We start from the raw sequence: 21,222 nt of genomic DNA, 5'->3' as shown, positions 1-21,222 counted from the left end.
TCCATTTAAAAATTAAAAGCTCTCGATATATGGCAGCTTCACCATTCCCAAATACCAATGTACAAACATCTCAGATGCAATTTGATAGAAATTTTCCATTTCTCAATGGTTTAAGATGGATTCAATGACAAATTTGATGTAAAATGTTTACTGCATATGAAAATATTGGGTTTCTGGTTTTCATTGTGTATAAGGGGAAAATTGATTCCATGTTTTTTCATGCATATTCCATAAGATGAGATGGTTGGCGATTAAAAAGGTAGCATCCGACTTCGAACAATAAAAAATTTCATCAGATTCACAGTATGAGAAGTGAGGTGCCTTTCAAATGCTAGTGTAGAGAAGTTGAAGGTAAGATAGAAGGCCCGTAATCTTAGCTATACCTGGTAACATACAAGTTGCTTTTCAAGGCTATGGTAGGGTAGAGAAGTTGAAGATAAGATAGAAGGGGAGTAGGCTTAGCCAGTGATATATAAGTTGAACTTACTATTTTGAAAATCACGTCTGGTGATTCTCAAGAATTTAAGTTAAAATGAGCATCAGACCTCCACTAAAGATTCATGTTAATTGTTGTAAGATGCTGACTAGAGACAAAAGACAATGAAGCCCTTAAAATTAATTTGCTTATTTGAGACCACCTTAACTCGTAAGGAATTAAGGAATATAGTGTTGTGAGCTTTGTTGTGATCAGTCTGTAAATAATATGATGTTAATATTCATAACAAAAGCACAATTTATATCTACAGATTTGACTAACAAAGGTGGTATTTAAATTTCTATTCTATGAAAGTCTTATATGAATTTAAAAAATAAGCTGGAGAACTAATTTAAGAAATACTAACAAAGGTGGTATTTAAATTTCTATTCTATGAAAAGTCTTATATGAATTTAAAGAATAGGCTGGAAAAGTGATTTATGAGATACTAGGATAAAAAATAACCATATACATCCTGCTTTCAAACCCTGTGTAATTAAATAGACCGCTTTTTTGAATTAGGCATCATATTGTTCACAACCGCCATTGAGATTGTGCACTGATCATTAAATCAAGATCCTCCTCTACCACAACTATGCTATCAAATTCAATAAAGCACGTTAATGTAACCGTTTCAGCCCAAACTTATGTTTTAAAAGTTTAATTTCTCATCAATTTTCAAGAATTAATTAAAAGGAGGGTAATCTGGACTCTCCGTTCTTCTCACCATTGAGCAAATATTTAAGGATATCTTTTTGGAATTTAAAGTAAAATGAAGGAAAACGTACCTTCTTTAAAGTTTTCTATCGTAGACATGGGCTTTAAAGCAAAAAACGTAAATTTAAACTATTTCATTCTCATCGTAAATTTAGTTTTTAAGAAAAATCTAGATAAAATTTCAGGAGTTCGCTTGAAACTAAGAAAATATTTCTGTGTTCAAACTTCAAACTGCAAGTTATAAAAGGAAAAGTCTGATAACTTTTATCACACTCAACCTAAAACTATGCTGAAAAACACTTAACCTATACTGTAAAAGAACAATAACATGGGAAAAGAACAGTAACAAAACTAACCTGGGCATTCAGAATCTGCCTTCAAGAACATGGCCAAGTGAAACAACAAATGTAAAAGAACCATGGCCAAGTGCAACAATACATTCGTGATCGATGATTGGTGAGAAACAATATTGTAACGTAAAATATTCAACCAAAACAGGGAAATGGAAGTCAATGTTAAATATAACTCGTAGAGCTTTAAATAATTAGAAACCAAATAAAACATGGTGAACTAGACTTGCAGTGCAGTGTTCTTATTATTGGAACTCGAATGCATGGCCACTGTAAGATCACAAAACAATGCCACTAAAATATCGATCTCACTCGTTCTGTGCATTCCATTTCTCATAATTCGAAAGTACAACCCTGCATGATCCACAGAGTGAATGGTAGTTTTGAAGCAGTGTCTCATAGCATTTCACCTCAGTAACGTTATCGCTAATGGTGTCCAGTCGCAGTCTTCAGTAGGTCACACTTTGGCTACATGGTTGAGCACATATTTGGGATCATGTGACCTGAAAAGATGTGACTGGGGTAGAGGTCACATTTGGGGATCTCTTCCGAGACCCAGAAATAGAGACCACTAGTAGCAGGGAGACCAGTCGACAATCTTCAAGCTGCTAGTTTTTTCCACGTTTGTCCACCAGGCCTAATGGATGATGTGTGCTAGGCACTGTTATTTGCTATAAAGTGATTTTTTCTGCTGGTTTTGGCCCTTTCTCATCTGTGGCTGCCATTTTAGGGAATGTTTTCCTTCAATGTGATGGGGGACATGACTTTTTAGATGATACTTATATTTCATTTGAGGGGTCCTTAATGTTCTGGATTTATTCTATGGGAACTTTCTCTGTATGAATAGAATGTTCTTTTTTAGTTTTTTTACTGTCGTAATTCCTTCACATTTTGATGTTATAACATGTTCTTGTTTAGTCTTTTTACTGTCATAATTCCTTCACATTCCGATGTTAATTGCTATCGTGATTTATATCTTTTACTGTATCTTCTCAAAACACTCCCTCCTGTCAAAGCACATAAATGCCTTACGGGACTGAATCTTTTATGAATGCTTGTCCATGGGAGGACTATTGTCTCTTGTCTGTATACAACTCTTTCATAATCTTCGGGCCTTACAAATTTTTTGTTTTCACATTCGCAATATTTGGTTGACCTGCATGGGATGTTATTGCTGCTATTGTTGTGAAGGTCTTTAGTTTCTCTACTCCTACATGATTTGTGGTAAAGGTCTCTACCTTGTCTACTCAACTGGTTCATTAGTTTTCGCTGGATTTTAGCTTTGGTTCTTATTGTCTACCTAGTGCAGGAATTCTATATACTTTGGTGATATTAATGGTGGGTGGCTTAATTCCCTGCTTCGATCTTGGATCTTACGCCATTTAATTACATATGCCATCTAGACATTATTACATGTGATTTAGGGACCTCGTAGTCCTTCCCTTATCTGGCTCATTATTCTTATATTCAGTGCACCACCTTTTAACCTGTTTTGGATGTCTAACTAGCAACGATCCTTTTCTTATGTTGGATGTGGTTTTTATTCCGTGTACACTACACATCCTCCTAGTCTGTGAATTGCTTAATCCCTAGATTTGGACGGGTATATCCACTACAATTTTCCTAATTTTTCACATCTACCACTCTGGCATCCCCATTATTACTCTCAAGGACATCTCCACTCAAGATATATCATTGTGGTTCTTCATTCCTTTTTTGGGCTATGGACGTACTTGACTCTGACACGTCAACCCGTGAAGCTTTCATTCGGGGAACCATGGATGTTGAGTCACATTTGCTTCAATCATCTAGGGCCGATCGTTGAGGTGGAACTCGGTCTCCAGATGCCTGGTACACTACCCTAGGTGATGCTCCTATGCCATATGGTGTTCATGCATCCCTTGATCTGCATGGTGTCGAACATGCCAGCTTTGCATGACGATTAATGCATAGGAAACGTTCTATCAAGACTACCATCTAGCCACCTGCACTGATTTTCGACAATGAGGTATTGATCGACTATATTTCCAGTTTACAGAAGCGAGCTCTCGTCGGTTGGTGGAATTTTACAGAGCTTAGTGATTTTGAGATGAAAATTTGGGTGGATAAAAAATGGAAATCCTTACTGGGGTATATGCCGACTGTCGTGCGGTTTCTTTAAGGTTTGTACAACTTTCATTTTCTCAGCCAGGATGATTTATTGAAAATCAAGGAAATTACGTACATTAATGGCATAAATTTCTTGGCTCTCCACTCTTGGTACATTGGTTTCAACCCTCTTAACAATACGCCGTAGAACAAACTTATTTGGGTGAAATTTCCCAGGTTGCCTGTCGAACTCTAAACAAAGCAGGTTTTAATGGACATCGGAAATACCATTGGCAAGTTTGTTTTTGTTTAGCCATGGTGTTCGGGGGCACCAGATAAGAGAGTCACCTGGATATTGATAGAGAAGGAGTATCGGGGTGGCTTTCTGGATCACATTGAATTGCACTAGGGGGAGACTCACTTATCTCAACAACTGGATTTCTAGGGTGTTCTTTTCAGATGTTCAAATTGTCATCATACTGGGCACCTCCTGACTCATTAACCTCATCGACCGGGAGGTCGTTTTCATGGATGGAACTGTTTTGGTGCATTGACGAAATCTCAATATGGCGGGGGTCAGCCTAGGAAATATGGAGTGGCCCAACACCATGGGGATGTTGCACAGCGTAATTCAGGTATTCTTCATGGCCCATATTATTTTTGTCCGCTTATTAATGGCTCCTCCAAAAATGGCTCTTTGCCCATCATTGTTCCATCATCCCCTTTGTCTTCAGTGAAGTTAGAGATCCCTATCACAAATTGTCCAGCGCAACATATTCAAAATTCCGCTCCGGGAAACACTTCTCCCCATCATGACTTCCCAACCCCTTTTTTGTCACATGGTGTTTACTCAATATCTCATATTACCTAGGTACCTGCCCCATCACCCTCTCGTTTTACTAATCGGCCTCAGGGGCCTAGAAATAGTCTTACACCACTAAACTCGCCACTTTCTTCCCCCACTAATTCTGTTGACACTAATATGGACTTCCTTCTTGAGAGGAAGACTTTGGACTTATGCACTCTCACTATCCATAAACCATATGGCTCGTCATCTCCCCACATCATTCCTACCTCCGTTGGAAATATAACAATCTGATGAAAGTAGAACCATGACAGTCGAAATTTCCGAGGACAACCCAGACTTATCCCTCTTAACTCGCCTATTTACTATTTCCTTGTTGACGTTCCTATTGCTGATATTCCTATATCACAAGCCCTTGGAGCATGGATGCTCACACAGGGATTGACGTGACTTTCATCATTTCTCTCAACATTCGGGGTTTTGAGGCTGCCCCAAAATATATAGCTCTTAAATAGCTTTTTCTCTCTATTCATCCTTACATAATTCTCCTATAGGAAACCATGCATTCTGTTACACATGTTATTCAATATTTCCAGAAAATGTTCTCAGACTAGCATATTGCTGCCACAGCTGCTGCTGGTCTATCTAGTGGCCTTATGGGAACCTTGATGGGTTAAGGTCAAGGCCTTCACATGTCTTTCTAGTATACTACTTGAAGGATATATCCATGGTCTGAGTGGTTGTATCCACATCCTGAATATGTATGCCCCCTATAGAGATAGGGTTGTTTTTTGGGAGAAGTTGATTTCTTCTAGGATAATGGAGCTAGTCTCTCTCATCATTGTAGGAGACTTGAACTACACTGTTGGTTTGGACAAATTCTTGGGTTGGTCCAGGAAAATTTACCCACTAGCAGGTTTGATTCATGACGTGATATTGGACCACAATTTTGTTGATATATGTCCAAAAAAGATGGTTCCTACATGGGATAATGGTAGAGTAGGTATGGCGTATGTTATAAAGATGTTGGACCGATTCTTATTACATGACTAGATGGTGGAGCGTCTCGGAGAAGTACATGCAAGGGTTATCAATAATTTTCTATCTGATCACTGGCCCATTACTTTACAATGGAGGAGGGCGGATTGTAGACATGGGATGCCTCTTAAATTCCACTGGATTTGGTTGGATGACTAGGATATCAACGCACTGGTCCGTTCTCTATGGACCGATGACAGTGACCAGGGACCATCTCCCATGGTTAACATCCCGGATAAGCTGGAAATCCTTCGTGGCGAGGTAAAAACATGGCAGAAACAGAGGACTAAGAAATTACATAAGGAATTATATGATATTCAACATGAACTGGATGCTCTATGCCCCTAGATGATTTCTAGTTGTCTACTTGAATCTACTTGGAAACGTATCCATGAATTAGAACTCAAAAAGAAGCAAATTTTATCTATCAAAGAAGCCACCTGGCGCCTCAAGAGCAGGGCTTTATGGATTAGAGAAGGGGACCAAAACACTAAATGTTTTCATCACTTTGCAAACAATAGGTGCAGAATAAATTTTATCTAGGAGATAAATGACGCTCATGTTGATCGTATTCAATCGCAGGAGGATATTTATAAAGTTGTTGTCTCACATTTTTAGATGGCTTATGGTCGTAATGAGTTGATTGAAGTGGAGGATATATTATGGGGGGTTGATCCATATCCCACTATGTGTGATGCTGATACAAACGTTGAATTGTTTAAAATGGTCACTGAAGATGAGCTCCATGAGGTATTAAAATCCTTTAAACGTGACAAGAGTCTAGGACCGGACGGGTGGACGGTGGAATTATTTACTCATTTCTTTGATCTCTTTAAAAGTGACCTCCTGGACATGGTGGAGGAGTCGAGGGTCATGGGGTTCATCCACCAACATATAAATTCCACTTATATTTCCCTCATCCTAAAGGGGCGCCCATCTGCAAGTTTCTCAGATTATCGTCCCATATCACTTTGTAATCTCATCCACAAAGTCATATAAAATACTATTGCAAGCCACATGAGGAGTACATTATCGTGCTATATTTCACCAAAATAATATGGATTTCTCCAGGACAGACAAATACATGATGATGTTGTTATTGCCCAAGAATGTATGCATACGATTCACACAACGCATCTAATTGCCACCATTATAAAGGTGGATTTATAGAAGGCTTATGACTATCTGGACTAGGGATATCTCAGTTTGGTTCTTCATAAGATTGGTTTACAGCACATATTCATGGCTTGGATAATGGGATGTGTTACAAATGTAAATTATGTGGTGGTCATCAATGGATATCTAACACATTTCTTCAGGGTTGGTCGAGTACTTCGCAAAGGTTGCTCACTTTCCCCACTCTTATTTATTTTGGTGATGGATGGGTTGAGTCTGCACATCAATAAAGCAGTGGTGGATCATTAGTTCGAGGATTTGCACATGGGAAATAACATCAAAATTTCACATGGTTTCTTCTTCGATGATGTGATTATTATGGGTATGTTAAATCGATTTGCATGGTTGACTCCTTTTCATGTTTTTAAAAAATTTTCTAACGCCACTGGTTTGCATATGAATCTACCAAAGTCCATTATTTATGACAGTTTGTGTGATATGGAGGCTATTTCTTATATAAAAATCCTATTTGGAATAGAGGCAAAGCTGAGGAAAACTAGTATGAAGTATCTTGGTTATCATATCAAACCATGCAGCTACAAGATTATTAATTGGTAGTGGCTCGTGGACTATTTCTTCAAAAGGATTTCTAGATGGGAAGTTAGATGCCTGTCTCTGGGAGGCCTTGTTATCCTTACCCAAGCTGTTCTCGCGTAGTTGTGGGTATACCAGGCTCACCTATTTCATATCCCACACTTCATTATTAACAATCTAAATCGAATCATGGAAAATTTCATTTGGGCAGGGAGCTGTGCACAAAATAAATTTCATTTGGCTAAGATGTCCCACATTACATTTCCAAAGTGCATGGGAGGCTAGGGGATTATGAACATTCAATTCTTTGGATGGTATTAATTGATCAAATCATTATGGAGAGGTATATTTGGGGTTAGTACTTGGAGTAAGGTGATTAGATGCAAATACCTAAAGGAACATGACTTTTCTATTTTGGTATCCGAAAGGAATTATAGGTACCCCGATAAGCTTGGCAATTTGGCTTAGCTTCCAAAAGATAGATAAAATTTTTCTACAATATCTTGCCTAGTCTATGGGGTCGAGACATAGAATCCTCATTGGCACTGATCATATTCTGGGTGATGGAATGGAATGCAACGTATAATAGGAGTTCATTCATTGTTTAAATGGGTGCGTATATATTTCTGGAGTCAAGTTTTATCTTATTGGCAGAGTCCTTGTCCTGTTTGGAAAAACGCTCAAGAGATGGGACTAGATGGGCCAATGGAGTTGGAGTGGAATCAGATTAGTGTCGACATGAGACTTCTCGGTATATGCCGTGATGGACAATGAGAAAAACTTGTATTGTCGAGAAACATGAAGGCGAGGAATATCATGGTTTCTGATATTTATAACACCCTCTATGGTAGGGAGGCTCAGCATGGAGAAAATTATGTGTTATACGCTCTCTCGAAGACCAAAATTCCTATCAAAATCATCTAATTCTCTTGGCAGTTTTATCAAAACAAAAATCTAACTTGGGAAAATTTGCAAAAGAGACAGTTCCATGGTCCCAGTATCTGTACAATTTGAAAAATGGAAGTGGAAAGCAACAATCACATGTTTCTCAAATGTTATCGCACAATTTAGGTATGGGAAAAGCTGGCATTTCATTTTGGTTTTCCTTATAAACAATATGACAACGTTTTGGACTGTATGGAGTGGTGGAGTACACAAAAGCTATCATGGAGGATTATCCCCCCATTTATATTTTGGGCTATATGGAAATGGCGGAACAAGGTGCATTTTTTGGAATTCCATTGAAGACTTCATGTTGATTTATGAGTGCATAATAAAATGTCACTATATGATTTCTTCACAGGATACTAGTAATAAAAAAAACACAACACAAGCAAATTAATCCCCATCTAGAGTATCCGAAAGGTTTCTTCGATGGTGCCGAACAAAGGAACATTTGTGGATGTGTCTTTCGGATAGCCATATCAAAAGAATTGGAATACAAGATTCACTAGAATGTGGGAAGCGACACAAGTACCAGGGCTGAAGTAATAGCCTTGTGGGGTATTTTATGGCTCATGAACTTCCTCAATATACCTGATATTCATATTTTTGGTGATTCGAAGATTATTATTAATCATGTAAATGGTTGTGTAAATATCAACAAACCACTTCTCCTTGGATGGCTATGGAGAATTAACAATTTATGAACTCAGTTCAATAATTCAACAATTAAGCACATAGGCTGAGAACATAACCAACTAGTAGATGAACTTTCAAACAGGGGTCTTCAAGGTAATCTTGGTGATATGCACATTGAAATAATTTTGGGAGACAATGTTCTAGCTGTTGAGGAATTTCCATTTGCTAGATGTTGAGGAATTTCCATTTGCTGAGTAATTTCAATTTTCTCTTTTTTTTCTATAATTTTGTGCATCCTTTTCTTTTTATGAATCTGTTGGCCACATTATTTCTCATGTATGAGATTGGATGGAAAAGATATGGGAGGTATTATGATACACTATGTATATCCACATTGGCCACATCGCTAGTTCACTTACTTCTTTTTATCCTCTTCTAAATTTCTGAACCATTCTGCATATCAGACATGTGTGATCATATGATGTATATAGTGCTATTTGGTTTTTCTTTTGGATTGGGAAGCATGTTTCCTTTCCCAGATGGATTGATGTTGTAATTGGATAAGGATGGATGATGTCTATATTTGTATTTTGATCCTATATGATAACACATTATGCTTTTTTCGTTCTGAAAGCAAAAGAGAAAAAAGGATGGAGCTAAACCAGTGGAGGTGGGTCCTCCATTCAATGGGTGGTAAACATGTGGTAAATGTAGAACGTGGTGATTTTCAAATTTCACAAATATGTCTCTCTGACGACTGTACCATACCATTTGGGCCAGAACGTCAAAGCGTTGTCGGATTGAGAGTGTCTTAATCTGCATGGAAAGATGTTGTGTGGGATTGAGAGGATTTTAAGCCACCAGGAAAGATGCTTTTTATCCTCTAACGGCTATATGTTAGAAAGCCTCAATATGGATCTTGTAATCGAACTGCCTATTCTTAGAATCTTCCTCCACAGTCTATTTAATTGCAATTTAATTATGATTTAGAAAACCTTCATGGACCACAGTTTAGAATTGTCAAGTGATGCTTCCAATTTAAATTTAAATTAACAAATATATTTTTGAATAAATATTTAAATTAAGACTATAACATAATCGCTATCAGAGTAAACTAACACAATGGTATTAATAAATGCCATGGTTATATAGTAGGTGCTAACATAATATACGTTATAGAAATGAAATATATATATATATATATATATATATATACATATACATATACACTATTGTCTTACTACTCGTCTAAATTCATTTTAATTCAGAATGTTGAGTAAATTTGAAATTAAGATAAATTTAGACTGATTTAATTTCTCTCTTTAAATAAATTATATTTCATATAAATACAATAAGCCATTTATATTTTTATTATTATTTTATTTTTATAAAATTATTATTTTATTTTATTTTTTTATATACATAAAATATTCATATTACATGATATTGTAGTTTTTTTATTTTTTTATCTTTTTGTAATTATGTAATTTGATTTAATCATACTATTAAATATTACATCGGAACATATCACTACCATATTAGAGTGAAAAGGGCTTTTCAGAATAATACAATTCTAACTCTAAACAACTCAATCCAGAGAATTTTTCTTAAAACTCTACATGTCTTAAAAAAAACATCGGCGCCCTTATACCGTTATAATATAAGCGTAGGTTTCACATTACTTTTTGGCTAGTTCTCCATTTTTTAACCCATTGGCACATAGCTCAAGAGTACGGGAAATAATGTGCTCATAAAATTATTTCAGAGAGAGCATATATCAGAGTTATCATTATAATGGGCAATGATATGTTCACAGACATTAATGAAATTGGGAAATCAAGAATCTGCTGTATAAGGTCCTCGGTGAGTGGCAATATATATTATTCACACGATAGTTGCGACACGTTTATGAAAATCTTTTCGGAGTTGAAACTATTATTAATGTCACCGCGCAGCGCACAAACTCCGAAACTGAAATCTGTGAGTTTTGCTTTCACAAAATGTTATTTTAATCCACGCGCTAGGTATTAAAAATGTTGCTACTGTTTCTTCGTGGAAAAGGTATTGTACCCGAAACCTATCGGTACTTAACACTTCCCCAATTAAGGAAATCACTGATCCAACTAACCCGTGGACTCTTAGTGTAACATGCTAAAATCATAGTAAATGTACATTTAGAATGTTTTTAGTCCCTGCCCTCCAGGTATGGACTCAGGTATGGACTATAGTAATCAGTCGCGAAGGATATACTATTAGTTATAGTATTAGTTGACTTGCTTTTATTCCCCGATAACCAAAGTTTTATTCCCGCTCAAACAAAGTTAAACAAAGTTTTGAGAGGGCCGCTGATTTTTCATCTTATTTGGCCTCTTTCCAAAAAACTGAAGCTAGACATCAAAAATCGAAGCGAAAACATTAGGTTATATTTTTGTTTGTCTGATATTTTCAAATTGTCAGTCCCTGCAACCTAAACTAATGTTAGCATTATGTTAGCATTACTGGACAGCATTAAATGTTATCTCAGCATCCAATCTCAGCATCCACGGACACCTTGGTATATACCAAGCAGGTCTAAGCATATTGGCAGGTGTCCATGCATGGGGAGGTGTCATGTTTCGCTGGCCTCCCTTTCTTGTTTCCCCTTTCGGCTGGCCTGCCTTAGGTCTCGCTGTGGTCTTCCGTGTTTTAAACTTGATCTCCCTTTATTGGCCTCCGTTTGTTTCACCTTCTCCATCGCCTGGTAAATGCGGTTGTTCTGCTCGCTTCAATCTGGCAAACAGTTGTGTGCCCGCTTGTGGCTTTAGAGAAATTGCAATAGCTTCTGTCACCCCTGCGTCTACTTATGTTGTCTCTGCCCTGGCCTAGCAGAATCCTTTCCAGCGGATTCAACGCATGCTTCAACCGGCTCTCTAATTTCTTCTGCCTTCAACTTGGAACCACTTATACGGACAAGAATCTGCATCTGTTTCTCCATCTCAATCTCTTTGAGGGGTTAGATTCACCTTCTGCCTTGAACGTGGAACCACTTCTGCGGACAAGAATATGCATCTGTTTCTCCATCTCAATCTCTTTCAGGAGGAGTTAGATTGAAGGAAGGTTGCCATATTAATGGCAGCTTGCTTACCCTGGGCACTATTATCACGAAGCTCAGGTCTGTTTCTACCTTTTCCTCTTCTATTTTCAGTGTTGACGTTCGACATCATTCTGTATAATATTAGGTTCAATTTGTGTCAAAAAAAAATATTTCAGACATCAAGGATGAAGAACAGCATTATCTATGTTTCTGAAAATATTATGAATTGTTGATACTATTTATGGCTTCAATAATTCATCTGATAGAATCTTAATTAGTCTAAAATATCTCGTTGAATTACACAAAGAATCCATCTGACAAAATCTTTAACTCACAACTTTGTAATGAAAACTAATTTAAGACAATTCATTAATTCATTTTGATTTTCAGGGGAAAAAACAATAAAGCTTACCTCCAGAAGTAACCAGCGGCATATTAGCACGATTAGCTTTCATCCTCAATTTCAAGTTTGATGCAAATAAGACGTCGGAACCCGGATTCACATTAAATAAACAAGCTTAGATGTCCGAAGAGCCTATATGAGGAAAGGGCATAGTTGCTAGTCGCGACCCTCCAAACTCCACAGGATCTGTCTAATACGACAGCAAAATTTTATTCAGTTTCTTGGAATACGACAACATTAAGGTCAGAGTATTTATTCCATTCAGAACTTTCATTTTAATTTTTAAAAAAAATTCAGCAGTAAACAAAATCTTGCAAACCTTACAGTAATTCACTAATTTCCCCTAAAATCTTTACTGAATTCTTATTAAATTCTTAATTGAAAAATAATAATAATAACCCTAAAACAACTAATCTTGAAATCTTGCGGGCCGATTTTGAGCCTCCCGGTCCCATCCCGCTGTCTCATTTTCTTCCAGTAGCCCAGCCAAAGAAGACTTGTTCATGCGAGACAAGAATAGCAAAAAAGAAAATTGTATGGGGTCTGTAAACTTCACTATCAGCGTCTCATGCCCTCTTTTTTTTCATGTGACGACACTGATTGACAAACATTCTTTCACCGCCTTTCTACGATTTTTTGTTTCACTGTTGATGTCCAACACAGTACAGTATGTTAAATATGTGAAAATAAAGAATTTCAGGTTTAAATTTGTCTATTCTACCTTATATAATATTAAATACATATGTAAAGCACATATTGACTTTTTACAGAATTGATCCGGTACAATTAAGCGCAATTTGATTGTTTACTGAATTGACCCGGTACAATTCCTAATTTACAGGTATTCTGAACTCACCCGAAGGCATTATTGAAGCACTTGCAAAAAGAAGGGGCCAGGCTTGAAAATGAATTACGAGCCGTGGGCACTCTGCTCTTGGGAACTTCGCTCCCTCTCTGCAACAGCTCTCGGTTTCAGGCCACCAAAAATCCTACCTTCGATATGGAGCCCGAGATGCACGAGTAGCACCAGTACGATGAAGGGCAAATCCTGGTTATCCGGACGCAAAAACGCAGGGCAGGCAAGCTTAAACAAGTTTGCAGGGCAGGCAAGCTTAAACAAGCGTTGTTGTTGCGATTTTCATGAGCTGGTGTTTTTAGGATTTTAATTTTTTCTTACCACGTGCTGGTCTTCTTCAGAGACGTGAAGACAAGTTTTATTTTCATGTGACATGTTTCATTTTCCTTACGCATGTTTACAGGTTTCATTTTCTATGGGCATCCCATGTTTCATGTTCTTTCACTGACCACGTGGATTCACGCCTAGCTGAAAACCGCAAGTTGCACGTGGGTCCATAATATTATCAACCCCTCTATCACGTCGCGTCTAGGTCTGGATCCGTTCATCCCCTCTATCGCATCGCGTCCAGGTCCGGGTCCGTTCATAAGTAAAAGATCAATGTAAATATTTACAATCATAAAAAGCCTTGAAAATTTGCAATGACGAGGACCACACTTTTACATGGTCCTCGATTTATCATGAAACTAAACAGACCTTATCTTTGACAACGTAATCAGGGTCATCCAACCTAAGTTCATGATACGGTGTTGTCGTACATGGTCCGAATTGTCAAACGATTCATTTATTTTCGGGGTATTTTGAAATGAGGATTTTTAGTCTTTTGTATATCTATGTGCACAGGTCAAATGGTATTCTCACTCGAGATGTGTAAACTTCGTTTATTGGTTTGAACTTCTTTATGCGTGGGAGACATGTTTTAACTATTTTTGAAATATTATTCAATTTAAACTTAGACTACATGTTTTGACTTTGCTTCACCCGGGTGTAGTTAACATGTTTTAATAATTTTTTGAAACATTTGCTGAAATATGAATGATAAATACATGACATTTAATGATGATAAAGACTAACAACTGCAGCGCACGGACGTAGAGAAGGAGAGGAAATTTAACATGTCATTGGTGTGGCGTTCAAGAAATATTGAGTCGCATGGATTTGGTGAGAGCAGCATCAATTCTCATTGGCAACTCGCAAGGACTTTGTGACAAATGCTTTTTCATTTGGCTTTACTACTTCTATAGGTTCAAGATAGGCCATATCCGTAAATAGGCTATCTCTTTTCAAAGATGATGGGTGAAGCTCTGCACTTTTGGATGTCCCTGCTCTTACCATGAGGTGAGAGACAATTACACCAATCTTGCACGAGTCGAGCTTCAAAATAGATCATTTTCTTATTGCGCAACTTCTGTTACACTTCAGACTATGCAAGTGGATCAGCTGCTTCTGTTTTAATTTCTTCTGTTTTCTCTTCAGTGAGCGACAGGGACTTGCTGCTTTGCAGCCTCCCTTGTTTAAGTTTTAAATAATAATAAATATACATTTAGAATGCTTTTAAGTTTTATTATCAATATACAATATAGTTTATTTAAAAAATCATCATAATTTTATTAACTAAACTAACACACAAGTTATATTTTAAATTTTGAATTTATTTTTTAAGAATTTTTTTTTTTTTTATAATTTATTTAATTAAAACTTTTTATTATAAATATTATAAAATTATAATTATAATTTATTTAATTAAAAGTTTTTATTATAAATATTATAAAATTATAATTATAATATTTGTTATTTAAATTTTTTTATATAATTTATTAATTAATTTAATTAATTTAATATATTTTATAACATAGTCTTAAATTCTTATATTAATAAACAAAAAATATTTTCATTCCCACACTTTTACATTTATTAATATATTCTCTCAAACAAAACTAGTTCCTATTCCCCTATCTTCAAAAAATTTCAAACTTGATCAACAAGTGTATAATAATTTAATCAAAATTAGTTAATCTTATGCATGTTTAGTATTATTAAAAATATATTTGGTGTCGTAATGTTTGGTATTATTAAAGATATTGTTATGCATGTTTAGTATTATTAAAAATATATTTGGTGTCGTAATGTTTGGTATTATTAAAGATATTGATTATGGAGAAGCTAATTTTCTTTTTTTTATTAATTAATTAATTTTTTTATTAATATTAATTTTTCCCACTATATTAAAATTATTATAAAATTTTATATTTCTATTAAAATAATAACTAATACTCATTATAATAAAAGAAAGTTATTAATATTCCTATTAAAAGTTTAAATTTATTTATAAGTTTAAAACTCTTTTGAGACTATCTTCTAATATATATCATTATTCCCTTAAGTGTGATTTCTAATCAGTTAAAAAAATCATTATTTGTATTATTTAACCAATTATAAAATAAGAACAAAATAATAATAATAAAGAATATTAGAAGGTAATATGAAGATGTGATTTTCTTGTCATTTGAATCATTATTACGTCTTTATGCATATACCAAATAAATGTTCAAAATAATAATATTAACAAAATAAATAATAATTAATGATCTAATAATGAATAAGGTGTAATAAAATAATAATTTACAATATAAACTATATAGCTAAAAAAATGATAATAGAGCACTAACTGATTAATTAATTAGGGCTATCATTATCCCCTACACAAACACTCTCTCTCTATATATATATGTGTGTGTGTGTGTGTGTGTGACTCCTTGCTCTCTCATTCCTTGTTGTTAGAGATTTGATGTAAGGGTTACATGCAAAAGAGTAACAAACATATGATTGGAGTGGTAAATAAAAAAAGAATATGCAATGGCATGACTTCTATGAAAGAATATGAGATACAAAGCAACATAATATGGAGAATATAAAAGAAGTGAACACAAGGACATAGGAAACAAAATCTTCTTTATTCATTGGTATAAAGAAATACAACAAAATCATCCCAAAGAAACTAAAGGGAGTATGTTGAGCAGTTCAGATCTACAACTCCCCTAAAGGAAAGTCACTCTTCGCTATCCTATGCATGAACAATTATCCTCAAAGAAGCTACAAGAAAGGTCTTAGTAGCGAACTCTCTAAATGCAAAACAATGCTCATTGAATTGGCAATTTTGAAAACATAAATTCGCATAATCTTCTCATGTTGAGCTCCAATTCTACTAGTAGATACAGGCATAAGTTCAATCATGTCCTACCTCTATCTCATTAAGGATATTTGGCCTAGTGGGAGAGTAGAGGAGTGATTTGAGGGCTGATTAATCCAAATTCAAGAGTGGAATGGATCAAATCTAAGCTATCAACACTCATCCTTTCAATAGGAGTCAGCACATTCATATGGAGTGGTGCATGGGATATTGAGTTGTACTTTCATAGATTGGTGAAGCTATCAAAGAAATAACCATGATGATCCATGCAAAAACTACGATAGCGCCCTTGCATAATTTGACCTTTTAAATGAAACATTAAGACTCCTTGATTTTTGTTGGTTCATGATTCTTTCCAATTTCACTAATACACTTGTACATGCCATTTTTTTGATGTTCAACATGTCTTGACATGTGTGATTGGGTGTGCTATTCTTTTGTGATAACAAATCACCCCTGGCATATGAGGTGAGGAGAAAATATATAGCTGATGCATCATTTTTTCTTGAGTGATGATGAGTCCTACTAGCTTCCTAGGAGAGATGAAAGAGTTGAGATCTTTTAAAAGAGACCATAGAACCCAATGTTTATAGAAGATATGTATAGAAAATCCACACGACGTTTTCCATCCTCGTCAACATGGATGTTGGTAAAAACATATTTATTATATTTCCAAAATATAATTATCGATCTAAGGCCGTAATACTTGGAGATGCTAGCGAAATATATGTTGGATGAAAGCATATTCTAGTCTATGCTAACAACCAATGCTAGAAGGAACTAACACTGAGGATTATAACTTGTCATTCAACAATGAGATTCTAATGCTTACCAACTTTTGAACCACAATCTTTATCGACAGACAATGTTCATGTTGTTTTTCTTATATATTAGGTCTTGAGAGTTTAGCAATTTCAATCTTGTAGTGATGTATACAAGAGAAAACAATAAGCATCCTAGCGAAACGTTACTAGAGAAAAAAATAAATGCCTCAAAAGAAATCTCAAACACACACATTTGATGCACGAAAACGAAGTAGAATAATGCAATATAAATCCATCAAATGATACACACTTCATTTCATAAACGTGTAGAAAGCAAGTAAATGTGAGTACAAGATGAATCTTCTCCTATGCTATTTATATTAAAAAATCTCTCTATAAAATAACCCATCTAACACTTCATTTACACTCATATAAAAATAAAATTTAACAATAAGTAACAAACCAACTTATTTACCATACATTTAAAAAAAATCAACATAATAACAAAATAATCAATAGAGAGAATTACAAAATAACAAACATATTTTTAATATATATATAGATATATATCAAATACATGTATTAATAAACTTGATAATACACATGAAATCTGTACCAACCTACATATATTAACAAAACTTGATAATAATTAACTAAACAATTCATAAGCAACAAAATACGATAACATGTAAACCAAACAGTATACCAACTAAATAAACAACGAAGAGAAGACAATTTATAACAACTATGTAATAATTAACGTGAAAATGTAAAACAATTATGTAATAAAAAATAATATAATATCAACACAGAGTAGCAACGGCTGATCCATAACAACAAAATAAAAATCGCTTTAACACCAAACCTAAAAATCTATGTGCATCTATATTATGACACGTAGAGAGTTACGACTCATTACAGTGCTATGATAAAGGCATTGGATTTTAGAATAGAGGAACTCAGGAATATTAAAGTGATGTAGAAATATTGTGGCTCAAGGAAAGTAAATGAACAAATCGTGAAGTGTTATCACTTGTACAGGGTGGAATATGTAATGAGCAATTTGGAGAATGTGAGAAAGAAAAGTGCCTAGCAAGAAAAATGATAGAGATTGTATGTTTATTAATTTATAATGAAATTAAAAAATTAAAATATTGTGAAATTGGAATTGAATAGAAAGTAAATAAGAAAATGAGGTGATAGTTTAAATTAATAATAAAAGGCGAGGACATCATTTGGACTTAGTTTCTTTTTCCGGGCTTAGATGACACTTTTAGAGAGATTAATTCAATTCATAGAAGTGAATTCATAAAGTTATAGACCTACAATCAATTCTTCATTTAAAACTCAAACTTTAACTCCTCAACAACACAATAGTAGAATTTATATCCACATGATGATGATCTCCTCTTATAATAATTCCATTTATACACGGACACATCGTGCTTCAAACTTCAACAAATTTCTTGAGTGCATCGAAGTCTTATTCTCATGGATGGTATAAACGAATCATGCCTTATTTCCTTGGATCAACTACACAATCAAAGAAGCACTACAACCAATAGAGGACCCTCACACCAATTTGGATTGATCTAGTAGCCAAATAGTGTATACTTTGCAAATGGTCCAAGCACAATAGAGAAAATAACTATAGATTTTGATCCAAAAATAATTATAGATATCTACAATCTTGAACCTATCCTCTTTAGAACCCACATGGTAGTTCTAGTATCGGATTCATGGAGGTATGTCAACAACCAAAGGCATGTACCAAAAATATATGGTTGGTGCCAAAATTCCCCTGTTTTTAAAATATGTTTATTTATGCTCACGTGAATGCCAACTATAGTTTGAATGCATCAAATAACCATCATATATTTATCCTTTTAAACATTAAAGATATGGAAAAAATATGCATTAACCATGCATAATGTATAACAATGAATGGCAGTAGATAATGGAGGTTTATGGTACATTTTTAGCAAAAATGCAAGAAAAGGTGTAATGATGAATCTATTACAAAATGTGACAAAAGTGGATGAAAACAATAACTTTAACTAACATGATTACAAATACACAAGACAAGTTGTGTCAAAATATGTTGAAGAACATATTTGCCATATTTTGAAGTAGATGACATGAAATATATATATATATATATATATATATATATATATATATATATATATATATATATATATATATGGGATAAACACCCATGGGAATTTGAACCGATGACCTTTTTACATGGAGTGCCTTAATAATGCACTCATTCATCGCCAATCCAAAGCTTTGTGGGAGACATAGAATCAATATTGGCGAGATGTTATATGAAAGTTGTGCTGCAATGAAGGGTGGCTAGAATCTTTTGAAGGGTAACAAATTTAAAAATGGGTGAGTTTCTTGCTTCGAAAAGGAATATTTGTACACTTGCAAAAAGAATGTAATAGTGGTTTGGAATGTACAAACATGGAAACAAGTGTCCTAGATGTGTGGTGACCTATGTGATGATGTAAGGGAGTTAATAAAAAGGATGGGGGCTCGTTTCATTAGTATTGATGTGAGGAAAATGGAATTGATCGATTATGAAAATGTTTTAGTACAATGTGGTGGTGTGAGAGGCCAAGTGAAAATGTTGTGGTGCATTTGTTGTGATCAATCAAATGAGTGCCTAGGAAGGGTGGTCGCTAATGAAGCAAGAAGAAGAAATGTGTACATCTTTCAACTCATGCAAATAAATGGTTCCTAGGTGGACAGTGATGGTAATCGATGCTTGTAATGTAATGGGGACTACTATATCGGTCAACCCATGGCGATGAAATCTTACTAACTATCGTAAACATTTATCACGTGTAAATACAAGGTGATGGTAAATGTGGTAAGAGATGAGGGCCCAATGTTTAGCTTAGGGGCTTGCATTGGGATATGCAAATTTTATGGGGGGGATTCTATCATGTTAGTGAGAAATTATACCTTAGTTTTCAAACCAAATGTGTGGTTATCATGTCAAGTGCAAAAAATATCATATGATCATGACATAAGTACCCAACATGAAAGTAAGACATAGATATAATCGATAAAATAAAAACGTATATTTGATGCAGTGAAATAACAATGATTTCAAGCATGTTAAGGGCCAAAAACTAAAAAAAATGGCACATTCAATTGAAGATTCCATGGTGAAGTATGTTGTGACCTATACCAATCATGGGAATTGTTTTTAAAAGAGAGTTCATGGGTTTAAGTACAAGTGTTTGGAATATGTTAAGGTGGGGCGTATATAAGGTGGTGAGACCCATAATTCCACCTCATTTGTAATCTAGTGAGCTGGTGAGTGAGTGAGCCAATAAAAACTTCTATAGTTATTTCACATTCGTTGGAGTAGCTATTTTAGTTTCAATTGGAGCTAAGTGAGTACTAACTCTTTAATCATTGTCAAGTTTTTAGCTAGGGGAGGTGGGCCATATAGTATGGTGTTCTGTAATCTACATTAGTTTCTAGGACCCATATCCACATAGGTGTCTTAATGTGAGTCATGGGGATCTCACAATAAAGCAGTAATAGTCATGGAAATGATCATTAGTATAACATGTGTATTGAATATGTAAACCACACAAGAAAGTGATTGATGATTGCATAGATGCGTGCAGCTATGAGTGATTTTTTTGTGTGGGGTGGCACACCTAAAAGGTGAAAAATTGTGGAAATTGTCATGATTGTGGCTTGAATAGCTGTGATGATATCCCCCTGCTAAGGTATTTAACAAATATTGTGATCAGACAGTTGTTTTAGGAATAACTATGTTGTCACCCACACAATTGTAATTGGCATAATTGTGAAAATTTCCACGACTACAAAAGAAATAGTCACAATGATCTAGTAGGTTAGGTGTGTTTCTACATGACCCCTCCTTACATGCAAATGGTGGTTCATTAGTGATGGTTAACATACAAAAATATTAGTGATGCAGTGGCTGACAGCCCACATGCTTCAACTCACCTAGTGAGGTGGGGTCTACTCTAGTACTTTGACGTCCTTTTAATATGTTCGTAGGAGGATCTCCTAAGTTTTTTGATAGTTTTATGGTAGCCACACCATGAGGTTTTCAATTTGTGAAGGAGTGAACTTGCCATATTTGATGAGGTATATATTTTCTTCTTGGTAGGGCTACA

This window comes from Pinus tabuliformis, chromosome 8 (assembly GCF_031772625.1).
Source record: "Pinus tabuliformis cultivar Carrire ecotype Pingquan chromosome 8, CPIR1, whole genome shotgun sequence".
NCBI classification, from domain to species: domain Eukaryota; kingdom Viridiplantae; phylum Streptophyta; class Pinopsida; order Pinales; family Pinaceae; genus Pinus; species Pinus tabuliformis.
This window is presented reverse-complemented; position numbering follows the sequence as displayed.